Genomic DNA, 18,620 nt, shown 5'->3' on the forward strand with positions numbered 1-18,620 from the left:
TCACCTCCTTGCATCAGTATTTTCTTTTACATGAAATTCCGTCTCAGTTCACCCCAAAACACGAAGAAAAACTCTTGTGAACCGTCCAGATTTGTCTTGTTTCTAAGCCTTGCTTTGAAAACTGTGTATAGGTTTTCTAGCGTGGGAATACCAGAGTTAACTGAGCACACATTTCCTGGTTAAGTGGAGCCATATTTGGGATGGAAATGCTCCACTGTTCCCACTGATTCTGTCCTGTTGTTCTAGTTCTAATTAACAAGGAATTGGCCTGTCATTTCTTTGTTATTTTGTAAGTCTTAGAGTGCTATAAATTACTTACAAAGTGACTTAATGAAAATTCTCTGGTTTTCGCAGCTGGAGTTTTTTCAACTAGAAATCCAGTTTAAAATGATTTATATGTCCTCTAAGATATGCACTTAGATTCCTTTCTGTATGTCATCAACAAAAAATAAGATCAGTGTGAGCAGAGGCTGTGGGGGTAATTTCTGCTTGTCGATTTGCTTTTTTTTACTCTGCTGTTTGACGTTTATGTTGTGGTAGCCGTTGTGGATCTTGGCCGTGCACTGCTAGGTACATAAGTAAAGAAGGCTGCTCTTAATTATTACTTTAACCTTAGGGCATATATGAAGTACAGAACAGCAAGCAAAAAAGCCTTACATTAAATGCAGGAGGTGTTCTTGGGCAGCGAGGGACGGGAGGGCTGCAGTAGCCGTCCTCCTCTTCTGCACCCTTCTCTGCCCGCCCGCCACCCCGCTCCGAAGCAAGGAGCCTGAACAGGCACCTTGAAGGGCTTTGGGGACTGTTTGCTGTCACGTGTAGCATGTTAAATTTTTACAAGAACTGGTGAAGTTGATCAGAAAAAAGTTATTTTTGGCTGCCAGTGTGGCAAAACGACTTAAAATACAAACTCAAGAATGTGTTGAAAGAAGCCAGTTCGCAGTATGTTGCTGTTGTTGCAGCAAAGTCTCCACCGTGGTGCAAAGGGAATCCTTTCCCCAAGGTACTTCCTTTAGAAAGTTATGGGAATCTTTTCCCCAAGGTATTTTATTTAAAAAGTTAAAGTAAAATGCCTGGAAGATCTTTACCTCTTTGTAAAGAGTGTTGGCAGGAGTTGTTTTATTTATTTGTTTATTTTGCAAAGCCCTTCTGATGTGGGGTGGCAACTGGCTTTTTTATTCCCTTCGAAAGTTTTGCAAACTTTAGTTTGAGAGTTAAGTGTTACTGGTTTGATAGCGTGCCATCTATTAGGGAACAGCGGAATAGCATGAGGCAGGGGCAGGGCACTGTGCCGGGCTTCCAGCCCTTTAAATCCAGCATTGCACTAAAAAGTTAAGTATGTTGTCATGATGAATTTACAGTAAATTTTCATTTCTGATTTCTAGCTCCAAAAACTCAGGAGGAGTTTTACATCCCCTTCCAGCATAAATCGCAGAGACTCTGCTGAGCAGGGGAGGTGCCAGTGCTTGTTTCCCAGGAGGAAAATCTGAGGTGCAGAGTTGATGCAAATTAAGTGTTCCTCTCCAGAGCCCAGACCTCCGCACTACCAGACCAGAGTCCTGTCTAGTAGCCAGTGCTACCTCCCATGGGAAAATCCCCAAAGATTTTTAAAGCTTTGGGAAAGAATGATATCACCTAAGCACTGCAGCACTAAAAATGTGCTTTAATGCGTATTTCAGTGAGTGTTTTTCTGCCACTTGCGGAAAGCTGTCCCCAAATGCTTCGGGAACTGAAAGAGGCACCAGTCCACAGCTCGTGTTGGCTTGAATGCGTAAACGGTACTTCAGCGCCCCGCTCGAAAGCTATCACATGATAAGCGTGCGCCAAGTCATGTGAGAGGTGAAAAACATTACAGCCGATAAATGAGTGTTTTATTTTGAGTTGCCATGAAAGAGGATGTTGAAAACTGGGTTTCTTCCTGACTCTGCTGCCAGGAATACAAGGCACCACACAAGAGACTTTGAAGGGCCCTCTGGGAAAAATGCCATTACCAACTAAACTCTAGCGTGTTGTCCAAGTTGCCCTAAAGGAGTCTCTGCCAGAAACACCTGTTAACAATAAGGACTTGTTAATATTTCACAATTATTTTCCCAAGTATGTTATTGCTACACCAGCCCCAGTGCAAGAAGAGAAATTTTGGCAAACATTAAACGCACATGATACTTGCGAAAACCTCCGGTCAGTCTGAATCTGTGAAGACCAAGATGAAGGGATACCTGCAAGTCTGGTGATGGCTCCATGGAGCTAAGGTTGTGCTCAGCAGGGAGGGGCAAGTGGAGCCTGTTGGCAACACGTTTGGTATCCTTTAAGAACTGGCTTTAGAAGCTGGCCCATGAGTGAAAAATAGTCTACTTTTCCAATTCCTCCTTGTGGTAATATGAGCAATTTTAACTATTCTTGATATGTTTGTCAGTCCTTGTGATTCTGACTTTCTGTCAACCCTCTTTCAGTCCCAAAGTGGACCAGGTTCATAAGAGATGCAAATCTCTGACTTCTGCTTTTCATACTTGATCTCTGAAACAGGGCGTACCTGACATCCTCCTGCTCTGTATACCTCTAGGAAGAATCCAGTAAGTTAGGGATCTATCAGTCATGAATATAGCTGACTGTTTAGGAGAAGCTTCTATATAATTTCAAAGAAAATCAACAGAAATGTTTTATCTTTTGTGGAAGAAAATCAAGCAGCAAACCATTTGCAATACATCTGAATCTTCTTGGTGTAGAGACTGCGAGAGGGAATACGAGAGATGTATGTAGATGGCCAGCCAGCGAGGACTTTCCTGGACTTGTCCCGTCCCTCTGAAGGTCTCAGTTCATCACCAGATTCAACTCAGACCACATGCAAAGTCAGAGTTTATCAGAGATATGAACCTCCTGCTCATAGGTGTATGTACAGTGGTCTTGATGTAAAAGGCAGATTTCCCCTTGTGAAAGTCAAGGATGGCCAAGTTGCATACGTTTACAACTAAAGAAAGCCTGCAAATGACAGATTCTGTGTCTGATACCAAAGCAACATTTATGTGTGCTTTGATAGTTTATCCTCTCCAATGGAGGAGACTAGCACATTTCCAAAGTACGTGCCTCACCCTGCCAGATTTTGAAGATAGGAATGGAACTTGTTAGATTTCAAAAAGGAAGATGAATTTTTAAAAATGTACTAAGAACCAATAGTCATTCTTGAGCCTTTCAGTACACTGCAGATAGGATCTTTAGGCCTGATGCACATTTTCTGTAGGTTCTTAAATATAGCTCGATGCTTAAGTCTCCTCAGTTTGATACAGATGGATGCTAGCTATTTAAGAGCACACATTTCCAATTAGTGATAGATTGCTAAATGGCGTGGGTCCCCAGCCAGTTTTGCACTGGTGCTGCAACACTTCCAGGTTCTCATTTGTTCAGCGTCATATTCATTGCTTACAAAAGATATTTGCACACATGTGATGACGGAGACTGGTTCAATTTGCTTGGGTTTTTCTGAGAAGTAGGTGAATTCAGACCCACTCAGATACAAGAGGGAGCCGAACCTAGGTTCTCCCACACCCAAGGTAGGTGCTCTAGTCACCGAATGGTTCCACCTAAGGAAGACACTTTATGTCTGTCTTCCTGCAGGCTTATAAATAGAACTTTAACATTTGTTTATTTTTAACTGGGACAAGCTATTGGTGATTTCCATGATTTCTTGGCCTACAAAAATGTCCAAGTGGCTCAGTAGGTGGCACCCTTTCTATTCCTTTATTTTCATCCAAATACCAAAAAGACATTGGAGCTGGAGCTTGTGTGTGTGTGAAACAAGTTCAGTAAAAATGTAAATGCATATTTGTCTCCTTAATTGAATATAGTATATTGTGAAATCATTACTGTCAGGGCACACTTTGGTTTATACGAACACTTAAGTAAAGAAAATACATAAACCTAGATTGACTTGAACAATTTGAACGTGATAGTGGACATCTGTGTTCAATAATGTTACTTTGGTAAGCGGTGTTTAATATTTCATGTCAAAGCAAGGAGAGTAATAGAACAGAGTATTTTCTGAGTTCTTAGATTGCTGAAGTTTATGGTACGGCGCAATATATAATCTGTCCTTTGTCAAACTCACCAGAAAGAGCCCTACTGCAGCTGAAGATGTAAAGTGCTCTAATATATGTGTTTCTGGACCTCTCCCCGTTTGAGGAATTAATCTTGGAAGGTGCTGAGTGCCCTGAAGTGCCAGCAAAATCACTGGGATTTGAAGTTTCTCACAACTTTGTAGGCCGGGGTCCTTACGCGGGGTAATTACCCTCTCTCTAGTCCCCAGCCAGGAAAGCCCATAAGCACCGCTTAGCTTCCAGTGTGTGAGGAGGCCTGTGGAAATCGGTGTTATTAACGCTACTGAGATAGTGTCTAGAGGGCCAGCTCCTGGCTCCGTCGCGTTAAGCACGGTGTAAGGAAAAATAAGAGATGATCCCTGACCTAGGGAGTGGAAAACCTCAATACACCAGATGGACAAGAGGTGAAGAAGAGGGCCCCCATTGCTCACCCGGGGGCTGACCAGGCACTGGGGGTTGAACCCCCGTTTCCTGAGCCAGCACCCTATCTGCTGAGCTTTGGGTGGTGATGGAGGGAGGGAAGGACACCAGTTTGCTGAAAGTTAAGTATATGCACAAGTACATTGCTCGTTTGAGGACTCTGTTTGCCTTCAGAAAGTTCAAAGTAAGAGAAACATTTCTAAGTATCTTCCAAGTCTATTATTAATGAACAATTGCATTGATGTTTTTGGATGGATTTGCACAGAGTAATTCGTCTACAAACAAATCTTTCTTTTGTATTTTCCCCTCAACCCCAATCTTTTGTATTTCATTTTTAGGTGAAATTTTGTAGGAGAACTCGCCAAAAGAAACATGCTTTCCCAAGCCTCATGCTGAATGTCTGTCTGGATATTTTCATTTTAACTGCAGCTTGGGAAAAAAAATGTAAACATGGTGCTAGTATCATTTTTAAGTTGAAACTATTCTTCCCCCGTGTTCAAAGAGCACTATAAATGTTTGCTCAAATGAGGCATATTTATTCATTTAACCTTTGAGAGGATACTGTGTGCACAGGTAGTAATAAAAATGTATTAAGGAGTGAGCGAGATTCCCCTGGTAATTGGCTTTTCTCTTGACCTCCTCTTAAGGATCTTAGCTGTGCTGCTGCCTGTCTGCGAGGTATGTTTGCACTGGGGAGGGGGGAATTTAAAGTTGCAGTGTGTTATAAACAGTGAGCAAGTAAGTGACTCTCTTTTGTAAATGCTGGGAAAAAACATCTTAAAGAAAGGCACGGCGGGTAAAGCAGTCCCCCGCAGCGAATGCTGTGCCTAACATGCCATATGATTTCCTACGAGGCATACGATCGACGTAATTTTTATTCCATAACATTACATTTTTCTCTCTGATTTCACGACGCAGTTTTCTGGCGTGACTTTCCGCTGGTTCTGTGTTCGGTACTCGGAGGCTGGCCGGACGCCGGGGAGCGGAGCGCGTGTCCCGTCCGGCACACGGCCTCTTTGCCCCCGACGTGTGCGCGCGCGCGAGCCGGTGCCGGCGACTCTTCCTTTGCCGTGAAACCGGGTCGCTTGAGGGTTTGTGGGAAGGCAGCACAAAACAGGCGAGATCACAGCGGAAAGGAATTCATCGGACCGTTCGCAGCTTAGGGGCAGGACTCCTCTGCTTCGCCCGCCCGACTGCCTGTCCCAGGCACTCAACCGTGCCCTTGGCAGTCCTCAGGCTGGGAGACTCGATTCGCCATGGAAGCTGGAGATGGAAAACACCTGCTCTGACCATCTTCCGTCCAGTGCAGAGCCATTTCCCTGCAGGACTTAGGTCATGTGTAAATTCTGCCGCTGACATACTATATACAGCCTGAACTGGCAACATCCTGTCCCGAGCGACACTTCATAAATCAGGCTGAGGGCCAGTAAATCGGCAAGGAAGAGCAGTAACCAGCTACATATCTCACTTCCCAATGGCTTTCTTATGTTTCAAGGAATCAGTGGCATGTCAGCAATGATACTTCTTGCTCAAACGCTGAATAGCATCTTGATATGGCCATATCTTGCCAGCGCGAACATAAGCAAACACTCAGGTCTTCACTGCAGCCTTGAGCAATCGCCGGCCGCCGCCAGCATTCCTTCCAGCTGTTTACACGCTCGTCGTAGGTTTGGTGCTGTTGTTATCAGTAGCTGATATTTTATTGTGCTCTTATTTTGTCACTTTATTATCCTTGGATGGGAGGATGAGTTAAACGATGAATCTGTGCGTGTTTGTCACGATGGGAGTCTCTATCCCTGGATGTTTCTGTGGAAACCTCACCCCTGTTTAGCTAAACTGGCTTCAAAATCTGGCCCCAATTGTGGGTGCTGAGCACTCAGGAAAAAAAAAAAAGGCAAAAAGCTGGCCCTGAGCTCCCCTTGACAGTCTGGTCCCAGATGTATGGATGTTTGTTTATATTTTAAGAGATCCAGAAAACTGCACCAAGAAAATAGCATGACAAAAATAGGCTTTGCAAAAACTAAACTTCACCGATTGGCATAAAGCGGATGTGTATTCTTTCCATAAATTTTTGGGTAAGCTCAAGTTACAGGAGGCCAGAAAGGAAAGATCAAAAAAAAGCCAATCTCAGCCAAGATCATTAGTTTAGAATATATGTAGTGCCAAAACAAGTTGCACAATTTCGCCACACATACCCCGTTCTTAACCCATTCTGGCTTGATCAAAACAGAAGCTGAGTGGAACTCAAGTCAATGGCTCTGGCTGACCTCAGTGGGCTTCACACGGGGCTGGGGCAGGCGCCATCCTGCTCCCGCTTACGATCCGTCGGGCTGTTGAACTCGATGCAAGGAATATTGCCTTACCTGGTGAGGCAGTGTTTAGTTTGAACAGAAGTCCCTGGGTACTAGTTAGAAACAGTACACCCTCCTCTCCGTTAGATGTTGCACAAGCTGGAAGCCCTGTACAAGAACTGCTTCTTCGCTTTCTGAAACAGGCCAAAATTATTGGACCTTGACGGTAAATTTTTGAAAGTGCTCTTGAGGTACCTACCTATAGCATATGGTGACAACTAGAACTATCTGCTGTGCTGGAAGTCCATGCTGTAATGCAGGCAGCTGACCCACTCCAGTAGTGCTGGGAAACAGCAGAACTCTGGCTTGCAGAGCAAATATCAGATAATACCGTCCAAATTTTAACAGAGCATCACAGCCTGTCTGGGATAACTTCAGCCACGGGGTTTTCTAAATAAGAGACTTTTTGGGGTGTAGTTAATTGAATGACCAGTGTACTCCTACCTCACCACCAGTTTGCCTTCCCCTCTATGTCATAGGCAAATACAAACACTTCCACCCTTTAGTTTGACAGTGCATCTGGCAGAAATCTTGCCCGGCGTCTGCCTTTTCTTGACCAAATGCCTTATTTCGTGGTCAGGGCTGTGCGGACAGCCACAGGTCTGTGCTGGCGGGCCGTGCCAGCTCTCCCACCCAACTCAGGACTGACCACGATGCTCCCAGCTCGACCAAGAGCGAGGCAGCGGCACCGACTTCCTCGGCGACTACCACAGCTGGGCAAAGCGGGGAAGGCACGGAAACATTTGGATCGCCACGAGCGAGGCTCAGCACAACATCCGTATTGCCTCTCCTGCTCTTGGCATCGCAACAATGCATCGCGCTCTGTTGTCTGGAACCACTCAGGCATATAATGAATGGAGTACCAGTGATTGGAAACGTTCCTTTCAAGCGGATGTTTCCATTACTTGTTTTCCTCCTTAAGCCTTGTAATGGTTTTCTCAAGTGTCAGCAGAAGGGTTGAAGCATCTCTTGATCTTACAGATTGCATGTCCATGTGGCCCATTCCAGTTACTGTGTGGAATTTGCAACACAATATTCACTTGTTCTCCAGGCTCTCAATGTTTTTACTATTTCATTTCACTGGTACTAAGAAGGAGAGATTTCCAAGGTCTACATTTTCAAAAGTGATTGCAGACAGTAATTCTGATTTGCAAACATGATATATAAAAGCTCATTTCCAGAAGAGCTGAGCTTACCTTCTTCTCCATACTCTAGGCGAAGCTATGGGAATTTCTGAGGAACTTAAAGGAAAAAAAGGTGGCCATCTTTTAAAATATCACTTGAAAGTTTAGAATTGGTTAGAAATGTTTCACTAAAATAAGATTTTAGAAAATCTTTGTTTGTTATCACCAAAGCTCTGTGAGGGATCAGATTAAATTAGACCATACCTTCCACTAACTAGGCTTTGTAGGTCCATAATATACCCAAATCATGAGAATGCTGCTGCTTTAAATAGCTTAGTGGTCAGAATAGCTCAGATGTGGTAGAGCTGGGATTACGACCTGACACTGAATGCATCCAAGCAGAGATTTGATCTTGGATTTTCCACACCCAAAGGCCTAAATTCTAGGCTATTAGCAAGATAGAAACAGTTGTCAAGCATCAATCTTGTTATGTTGGGAGAGAGGGGGAAAAAAAGAGAAAAACTCTTAAAGATCCTGGCTTCATCCCAGTGTGGAAACCTTTTCCCATCTACATTTAGCTGAAATAAGAGCCAAGACTAGCAGCCAATGACCCAGTAATGTAAGGACCCAACTCAGCAAACTGTTGAATCCCATACTTAAATGTACCTAAATATACGATCCGAGTTCAAACGTGCATGTGTTGCTGAATTAAGATGCATTTAATTGCAAGCTTAAAGATTCTGTTGACGCAAGCCTGTATTTCTGCTCCTTTGGTCTTCACCCAGCCAGATACTTACTGGTCAATCGAAAGTTTATACAGTGCAGGTACTGCAAGAGGAGCCCTGGTTTCCCCCTCTGCAACGATAGCTGGGGGAAGCTGGCGCTCGCTACCTGCCTAGCCGTTTTTGCTGTGTCCGCAGACAGCCCCGGTGTCCTACTCGCTCTCAGTAGCAAGCGGAGGGCGGGCAGCGGTGGGGCCCGCTTGTTGCCCATGTCGACAGCAGTATATGGACCAGAGGGAATTAGGAAGCCCAGAAAAGGGACCGTGAGAGTTTGGTTAGTGGTGGGTTGGTAGCACAGAAAAGAGGGATACGGGTTTTTATCCCGTTAAAGGCAGAAACCTGTTTTGTGGGACACATCAGGCAGTAGTCTCATCCTAAACTATTGTCATTCCTATTTCCAAAAAAAAAAAGGGGGCGGGGGGAATTGTTACAACTTGTTCTGCTACCTGTATTTTTGGAGACCGCGCAGGGATCTGAGCACCTCCGTGCGGGAGGTCGTGGTGAGCTGCTCGGCCTCGAGCCCGGCCGGTGCCCGCGGGGAGCCCGGGCTGCGGCAGGCAGCGGCGATTTCCCAGGGCTGCAGGATGCGGAGCGGTTGGATGCTCCAGGGCCTCAGTGTAGGGACGGGGACGGGGAGCAGCTACTGGTGGCACTGATAAAACAGCGTCGTCTTTCAGGACCGAAATATTTTGGCATTCGGATGTGACTGCCCACAGGGACGCGGCAGAGATTTCATATTTTATACCACGTAATGGGGCTTTTAACAGTTTTGCAGGGTGGGAGGGCACTCACGAGATGATAGTGCTGTATTAGTCACTACCATGGGCCACCTTCTGACTATTATAAACCTTAATTTACTTTTTTTATAATCTGAATAGACTTTTTAAGTATATCTAAGGGAATTGGAGTGAGGAGAAACGTTGCTTAATTCAACCATTGCATCCTTAAAGCCAGATTGGAAACATGGAAACCATATGTGAGCTTTTAGCTAATAAAATAAAATGCCAAAATGTGGTGGCTAAAGCTATTGCACCCAAAATATAATTGCACATATGCTCATTTACTCACTTATAATCAAAATATTAAAAAAAAAAAAAAAACTTTGATACTCTGACTAGGTGTAACTGTTGGACTAAGTCATTTTACAAAATTATTTTACGTGGAAAGAATGTGCGCGGGGTTTTCTAATGGCAATATGAAAAGCAAACTGTATAAATATAGCCACACACAGCACCAATTGATAAGGTTTCACCTGAACACAAAAAAAAGTCCTAAAATGGCTTAGCGAGCCAAGCACACGTTTGTTTTACTATAGACTAATCTGTTTTTTTTTTAACGTCTGGAGCATGCACGTTAATGGTAAACACCGGTTAACTTTGGTTTTCTCAGCGGTGGACTCGTTTCTTTCTTTATTTCTTAATTCTGGGCGCCCAGCGCCGGGGCTGGGCGCCCGCCTCTGCCGCGGCGCCGCTTGGGCCGTGCCCCGAATCCCCGCTTCTTTCTGCCTCCGAGCGTGGTGCCCCCGCTGCCATCTGCGCAGCAGCCCCCATCTGCGAAACATTTCCCTTCTCCTCCCCGCTGCACGTCTCGCGAGCTCGCTGCCTCGTGCCTGTGATGTGCAGCGCGGTGCCCGATGGCCTCGGGACGCTGCTTCGTAAACAGCAAATATAAATAGAAGACTTTTAGGGAGGCTAATAAAAAACTGGAGGAATAATCTGTTTAAAGAGAACTGGAAAGTGAAAAGCTGATGTGCAGATGCAGTGCTGGGATATCTTTAAGCCGGGCTGGCCAAGAAATGGGCCCTTGTTTATTTTCTTATGCGATAAGTTAGATAGGAAAAATGTTTTTATAAATTATTTTTCAAAAATTAAAAAAAAAAAATCAAATGGAGCAGCCAAAGGAATGAGTGAAGTCAGATCAAAGATGATAAATTGAGTCTGATGAGATGAAGAGTTTACCTATTTCAAATGGTCGGCTTAGAAAGTCCACTGTTGTAGAAAATTCTTTTAAAAAAGAGAGAGAGAGAAAAGAGAAATGAAAAGAAAAACATGCCATGGCCAGTAAGTTGTGAAAAACTGTGGAGACTGGCACTTTCAAATGCTTGGCAGGGTATTAAGCCAATTTTTATTTAGTCCACTCTAGCTGTTGGAGGGTCTGTGATTCCCAACTGTTTCACATCAGAGAACGAAAACAACCCCAGCGCAGCCAAGACCACATTGGTGACTGCCAGCCCCTTCATGTGCCAAACATGAAAGCAACAAGTCCAGCTGCTTTGATCCCAGCGTTTTTGGATTGAGCCCAGAATGTTTTTAACTCATGTTAGGACAACATACATTATAACTGGAAATCAATCAATAGCGCCGTGACCTTCAAACGCCGTAAATGTTTGGAGCTAGTTTCTGAGCATGTAATCTAAATTGAGGATTGGAAGTTGGAACGGATCCTAACGCAACAGGGGGAAAAAAATGAAAAGAAAGAAAAATGTATGGTTTTAAAATCTGGAGCTGCGAGGAAGCGACAGATGAAGGTTGAATTATCTAGGAGAGCAGCGCCGGCCGGTGCCGCGTCCCGGCCCAGCGCTGCGGCACACGCCGGAGCCCCCGGGGGGGCTGCTGCATTGCCGGTCTTTTATATATATACACCTATACATACATACATACATATATACCTATACATACATACATACATATATATATATATATATATGTGTGTATAAATATATGGAGATATTAGAGGTAAAGCTTCGGCTGGTTTCGTACGTGGACGTTGTGACCGCTCCAGCCCTTTCTCCCTGCAATGTCGGTGAAGTCGCACCTGACCCACGCTGCTTTGAATTAGATCGAGCCCTGACCGCCACAGGGGAGAAGGGGCTTCGAGAGGTAATTAAAAGAATTTCATCTCCTTTTTTTTTTTCCCCCAGTATGATTTAATTGTATTGCCACTAAATACCAGTCTAGACGAGGTCTTGTTAAAAGCTTTAAAATCCCAGGGTAGTTTCACATACTGGTGCCTGCGAATAGTTGTTGGCATGTTGTGGAAAGCGCTTGCACAAAAGCCCTCTTGCAGTTACATGTTACAAAACCCTATCACAAGGAATTAAAAATTAAAATGAAAAAATCATCCCCCTCCCCCTCCAGCTCTACAAGCAAGTTTCTCGCAGCAAACGTGAGCTCCACGCGGACGCACAGACGTGGCAGGGAGATGAGCCCCAGCAGAGCTTTAGGTGGACCAAAGCTTTCCCGAAACCTCGGACACCAGCAGCTCCTTGCCCCCGGCGCCTGGAGGCGGTCTCCACGTGTGGTGGCCGGGGCTATCGCGTGTGATCTTTCCCCGAGGTTACTCATTAGCTGACTGTTGGATGGTTTTGGAGCTGGCCGCGGTGCCGGGCCACCCCGCCACGCCGGGGGCGTTGTTTGGGATTTCCACCGTGCCGAAGGATCTCGGCCCCCTCGTTCCAGCTTTTGCACCGACAAGTCGCCGGGAATTGCCGGTCTTGGGGCTTAGCCCCTGCCCGGCGCCCCGGGTGCGGGTTGGCAGGTGGATGCAATGCAGGGAGAGGAGGCCCGTGTTTGGCAGATGCTTTCATAACCGCCGTCGGCCAGCCCCGCGCGAAACCTGAGCACGCGCCCAGCTGCGGCGGGGGCCCCGTGCGGCGGCGCTGCCGGGACGGCGCGGTCGCCCGCGGCTGCGGCTCGCGGAGCTGCTGCCTCAGCAGCCCGCAGCCGCGAGGGTTTGCACGAGGCCCTGCAAACAAGCCTCAGCAGCTGCGGTGATTCACACGCCGAGCAAACGTCTGCGGGACGCTGCGGCGCGGGGAAGGGGAGCGGAGATTTCACCCGAAGAGGGCCGGAGGGCCGGGCCGGGCGCGCGGCGGCCGAGGAGGGCGAAGCCCGCGGCGGCGGCGGTGCCACCGGTGCCGCCCGCAGCGCCGCGCGGCCGCCGGGAAGGCTGCCCGGCGGCGCGAGCCGCGGGAGCGCAGCCCCGAGGAGGGCGCGAGTCTCCCGGCGGCCGGCGGAGAGCACCCCGCGGCGCAGGCGAAGGCGTCCTCCGTCCCGGGGCGCTACGCGGGGCGCAGGCCGGCTGCGGGGTAAGAAATGCTCTTGATGCTACCAAAAAACAGGATTTAAGAATGGGGTGAAAAGATCAGCGGTAGGGGCAAGAGCTTTATCAACGCTCGAAGGACGAGGGCAGAACGATGGTACCTTGGGGCATTTTCTCTCTCCAGTCAAGACTGCTTTTCTCCTGCGTCGCAGAGGATGCTCACATTCATCAGTACGGCAATATGCTTGATCGAAAAACATCCTTCGGTGCAGAGTTTAGCAGAGCGAGGATGGCTGGGCAGCGTGAGCGGGGCAGGAGCCGGGCTGTGCCGGCGCTGGGGTTTTCTTCTGCGCTCTGCCGGTGACCTTCGTTTTGATTTCCTGCTCACGTCTGCCTATTTTGATTGCAAATTTGTCAAAGCAGGAAGAACTTCACTATTTTTGTACAGAGCCAAGCATACTGGTTTGATTGTGTTTTTGGACCAGTTGATCTGTCCACAATACGACTAATATCTATGAAAAATCAGCAGAGTTTTGGATCTTTTTTATTTGAAAGTGAGGTCCATGTGCAGGTTTTGGACAAGGATTTCTGGTCCAGTCAGATTTCGGAGCAGGAGAACAGAAATAGGCAGATCAGTTAATTAGCCATAAACCATTCACTGACAAATGAATATATCCTTGCATTTAAATCTCCCTGAAAAGCCACCGCCTCCAGCCACGCGCTGCGCGGGTACCTCGGCTTTCCGTGAACCCGGAGAGAGGGTCCCTGCTGCCGAACCACACAGTCCATCAGCTTTGAATAACGTGAGATTTATCCCCTGCAAATTCTCATCCTCATTACAGAACCAATCCAATGTTGTTGAGCTTGTGAAATTTGATGGGATCACAGCACGAGGTAGTTTAGCTGCTGCTACACAAGATTCCCGTCTATGTCAGGGTTTATTGAGAGCATTATGTCCCATCTGTTTCTAGATGCTCCTTTCATGTTCTCCATCTCTTTAGGCTCTCTTTTCCAAGGGGTTTGCTTGATCCAGGTGGAGTTAATGAGTGATTTTGGTTTTGCAACTATATGTGTACGGACCAAGATGCCTTGTTTCATAAAAGTCTGTGGTTGATTTATTCCTTCTTCTGCTGAGTTGTTCCTGTTCATTTCTTCTCGTGCTTTTGGAGAGCAGGACACTGTTTACATTCGGGATGTTTCTCCTGTTTACAGTTGGGGCAGCGAAATGATCCCGAAGCGGTGTTGTTTTGAAAGAGTCTCTCCAAGCTTTCGAGAAAGGAGCTCAAATAGTAGTATTTGTCTGTATGTATAGGTTTATTCTCCTCTTCTTCTGTATAATTGAGTACAACGTGCCATTTTGGAGTTTTATCTCAGAAAGCCACCTCTCTACCTCCTCTTTCTCCCCCGTGCATCATGAGGCTGTGATTTTGTCCCCGTGGCACAACAAGGAGTACTAGTGTTTTACTGCAGCACTGCTTTTCCGTTCCGAAGAAAAGCAAAGACCTACTCATCTTGCATTTCATTAGTATGTGTATTTAGTCTTTTGAGTCTTGTTTTTAAAATACTTCTGCTGTGTTGGACATTTTCAGATTAATTTAAAAGATATAGTCCAGCAACAGAGGAGTGGCTTACTCAGAGGTGTGGCTCCTCGTGGAAGTTACTCTACTCTAGATGGAGTTCGGGCTTCTCTTGATGTCTGAGCCATAAAGAATAGGATGAAGATAAGTACATGTATCAGCCAGAGGCACAGTGATTTAGTGCTCTGGTCCTGACACTTCCAAGCTGGGCAGGACAGAGGGACACAACATCACAAGTGAGGCATAAACCTCCAGGTTTTCATGACATGAAGTTTGCTCCGTAATCACAAAACCAAACCCAACAAGGAGTGGAAGTAAAGCTTTGATGCAGGAGCATGCTGGGTTCTCCCTCAAACTTGGTGCGTCTTTAGGAATGGAAGTGGCTTCAGCCTAGGGAGCACTCAGAGAAGCCTGAGGGGTTCATTTTAGCAATTCAATATATGATCCGCTTCTTCTCTCTTGATCTTGCCCAAGTCTGCTGGCTTTGTTTCTATTTTCATTTTTCAAAATAAGCTTTTTCAGGTTTTTTGAGAAGTTCACTAGGAAGGAACAGCCATGAAAGTGGAGATGCCCAGGAGCTGGAGCCCTGTTGACAAGGCTTCACTCCTGATTTACTCCATGGGTCAGTGGACAATGGTAGACGGCTCTGCCTGCTATTTTGCTGTTTCATGCCCTTCCTGATTGCACCACACTTCAAAATTTGTCCACAGAAGTTGGATACCAGTTCAAATTGACCGTCATCCTTTTTTCCTGGGATGTAGGAGGATATATTTTTTCCCTAGCATCATGACATAGTTTCACATAGCCTCAAATAAAAAGCACATGTTGTATAAAGGCTAAGTACACATTTATCTGAGCTATCAAGGAAGAAAAGTGACCAAGCCAAATATCTTTGGCTAAATGAGCTTGGAATTCAAAGTTGAGTACTATGTATAAATAAAATGCCAAATTCATTGTTGTTGTTTGCAGGCGTTTTTTATAAAAGAGGAGCAGAGCGGGCCAGTCTTAGCAGGCAATCCTAACGTGGGTTTTTGCTAAACCGGCAGGACTTGAAAGCACAAATGGCAGCCTGCAGAAAGGAGCTGATGAGTTTTGGAAAACTCTAACCTGAGTGAGAGTATTTCTGCATCTTCTGAGGCAGGTTTAAAGAGTGGCTACACGTCAAGCGTTCGGCTCCTGGTTGTAGAACGTCCTTATTTGAATTGCACTGGATGCAATTTCTTGGATGAGATGTAACACCAAGGTCTTAACCTCCTGTTTTAGAGGTTTTTTTTTCTTTTAATCCAGTTTTACATTTCATGATGTCCCGAAGTTCTTGGTAAATTGCTGCCGATTATACTCAGTTAAATTCAGTGGGATGTTTTTTAACCGATTATTATCCCAAGTAAATTCCCATAGATAAAACTGAACTCAGCAAAAACATTTGTCTAAATAAGCATAGCAAGAGCTGGACATCCTCAGCCATGTGAGAGCTGTGGCAAAAAAAATTAAATAAATAAAATAAAATAAAACGACTAAATAGATTTTTGAAATTTTGCTTCTGGCAAAAGAAAAAAAAAACACCCAATTTTTACTTTGTTAGTGGAGGTATGGGCAGAGAAACCATTGCAACCTAAAGCATGGAGAAGTAGCATGGTTTCTGCTTAAAAAAAGAATTTCAAATTATACAGAGAAATCTTTAATATATGTAATACCAATTTAAAACATAATAATCTGCAGGCCAAATTGTAGATAGAGCTGCTGGTGCTGCGATGTTTTACTCAGAAAACTGATCCATCTGCGATAATGCAGATTTGGATACTTGAGTATTCTTTCCATTTATGTTATTTCTGTGCTCCATTACCTGCAAAATATGCAGGTGTCATTCCAGTTTTTCGGTTTGGAAGTACTTCTTCAGAATTGTAGGACTCTTTTGGCCAGAAAAAATGTATCTTTCACAGGAAATCCTACAACTAGCAAGGTAAGTTTTAAAAATATTTCTTTTTCGAAGAAACATAAATCAAGTACTGCTCTGCAAACTGTCACTTGATGAAGCAGAGACTGAACTTCAGGAGAAAGGTTACAATTCTTTATATTTCCTGGTGTGTGAGTGTATTTCCAAAAGCTATTCGAATGAAATACCCTTCTGCAGGTCAGCACTGCAGACTGATGCTGCGAAAATGCCCATCGTCCGCCTGGGGAAAGTGGCGTTCGTCACATGGAGATTTGCCCAATGGAAATGATCCATTATCCGTGTTTTGGTGTGACAGCACCTTCTAAGAGTTACCAGACTTTGATTTTTCAATACTACCAGAATGGATTTGACCAGGCAATCCCTGGAAACTTAGTATTTAAACTCTTGAAGCATCTAGGCCCTGAGTTTTGGTGCTCTTCCTGCAAGTACTTCCAGCGCAAAGGACAGCAACCTTCTGGAGAAAAAGTTGGGTTCTCTGTGCCCTTACGGGAAATATTATCTTTCAAAGGAAGGGGAACATCTGCATTTTTTAAAAAAATTAGTTCAAGATCATAAGGAATTACTTCCAATATTATTTTTCTTTCAAGGTTTCAGCTTTCTGAACCACCTGATCTCGCCTAGCAATGTTGCAGTGTGTCAGTTGGTCAGTCCTCTCGTGTCTGTTTTTAGGTAGCCTCCCCCCAAGACGTTGGGCAAGGTACCAGGCTATGCCGTTATTGTTTTGTGGGGGGACAATTTGCTGATGTTTGATTGCCGTGGCTAAGACATTTGGGTGAATCATTATACCGAAATGCAAAGAAGGTAACTTGAGAAAGATGCTTATGTTTCTGTAGCACTTTGCAGCAGATGTCTCCTATTTACCGCTTTATTTTATTGCTTAATGACTGGATCTCAAGTAATTGAACAATTTGACAGATATTTATTTGTAAAACGTGATTCATTTAGTCAGACATTGTGAAACAGTTCCATGCCAGTTCTAGAGAGTTTGGTAGAACTTTCTAAAGATGCAAACATTCAAGTAAATTGCTCATGTCAATAGCACATCCACTTTTTACTGTTCTTTACTGCACACAAATATTTGAGTTGACAAAAAAGCACTGGTGAACAGACTACAGGGACTTCTGAACTTTAATCAACCACAAGCACTGGCAGGGTTCAGAAGTAATTTCCTAACTATGAATCACCTGCAGACAATGAATCACATAGTGGAGAAGATTGCCAAATAAAACAAGCCATCATGTATAGCTCGCATTGACCGGCCTATGGAAAGGCCTTTGATTCACCTAGCTGAAAGAGAAGCTGTGATGAAAGCCCTGAAAGAAAGGCATAAAAGAATGTAGGAATCCCAAACCACATCTGCTAGCAGTGAATGGCGACATTTAAGTTCGACAGGGAAGATAAAAGAAAACGAGACTAAGCAAAAATACCAGGCAAGGAGACACTATCTTACTGGAAAAGACTTGCCTGGAGAAGAACGTCACAACGTGTTTCTGGGAAGAAGACCTTAGCTTAACTTTAAACACATGTGCGAGCTCAGATTTCTCCTCAGATGGAGCAGTTGTCTTTTCCGAAATGTCCAACGTGATTTTTAGGAGAGCTGAAATGTTGAGCCTTGCAGGACAACGTCTAGAAGGCAAGGCGGCCGCTCCGCCTTTGGTCGGTGCCCGCCGAGGTGAGCAGGAGGCTTTGCTGCTGGCTTCACAGGCCCGTGCAATGGCCATAAACAGCAAACTCCTTCTGCTGAAGAAGCTGCATTAGATTTCTGGCTGCAACAAATGGGCCAAGAGCGCTAGGACTAACAGAAAGGGGCCAGATCCGGTATAACATTATTCAGAAACAATGATGAACAAAGGAATGCTGAAATAGGAGAAGAAACCAAAAACTTGCTGGAAACTATAAAGAATCATGCCTGAGAGTAAATCCTACCGCAAGAAAAAGAACTAGAGGAGGGAATACAATTTACTTTTTAATATTTTATGTCTTATGTGAGGTATTTGGCCGTGCTTTCCCAAGCAGTGAGACAATAGTGGGTATAGCAATGACAGCGGAAGCAAAAAGCCCCACAATTATCTCTACGTTGATGATTCCCTCAGTCTGCGCCAGCATTCAGCAAACCCTCAAATTGTATGCTGCAGCAGGGGAGTGAATTTATTGCAGCCAAAATCATAGGAGCACGATGAATCAAGACCGCCTTTTTGCGCTGCTCAAGTCTAGCTCCTGTATGATGTTCCAGCACTGAAGGATGTGATGTTTTCTACACATGGCATGATTGAAAACAACAAAAGA

This window comes from Rhea pennata, chromosome 9, assembly GCF_028389875.1.
Source record: "Rhea pennata isolate bPtePen1 chromosome 9, bPtePen1.pri, whole genome shotgun sequence".
NCBI classification, from domain to species: domain Eukaryota; kingdom Metazoa; phylum Chordata; class Aves; order Rheiformes; family Rheidae; genus Rhea; species Rhea pennata.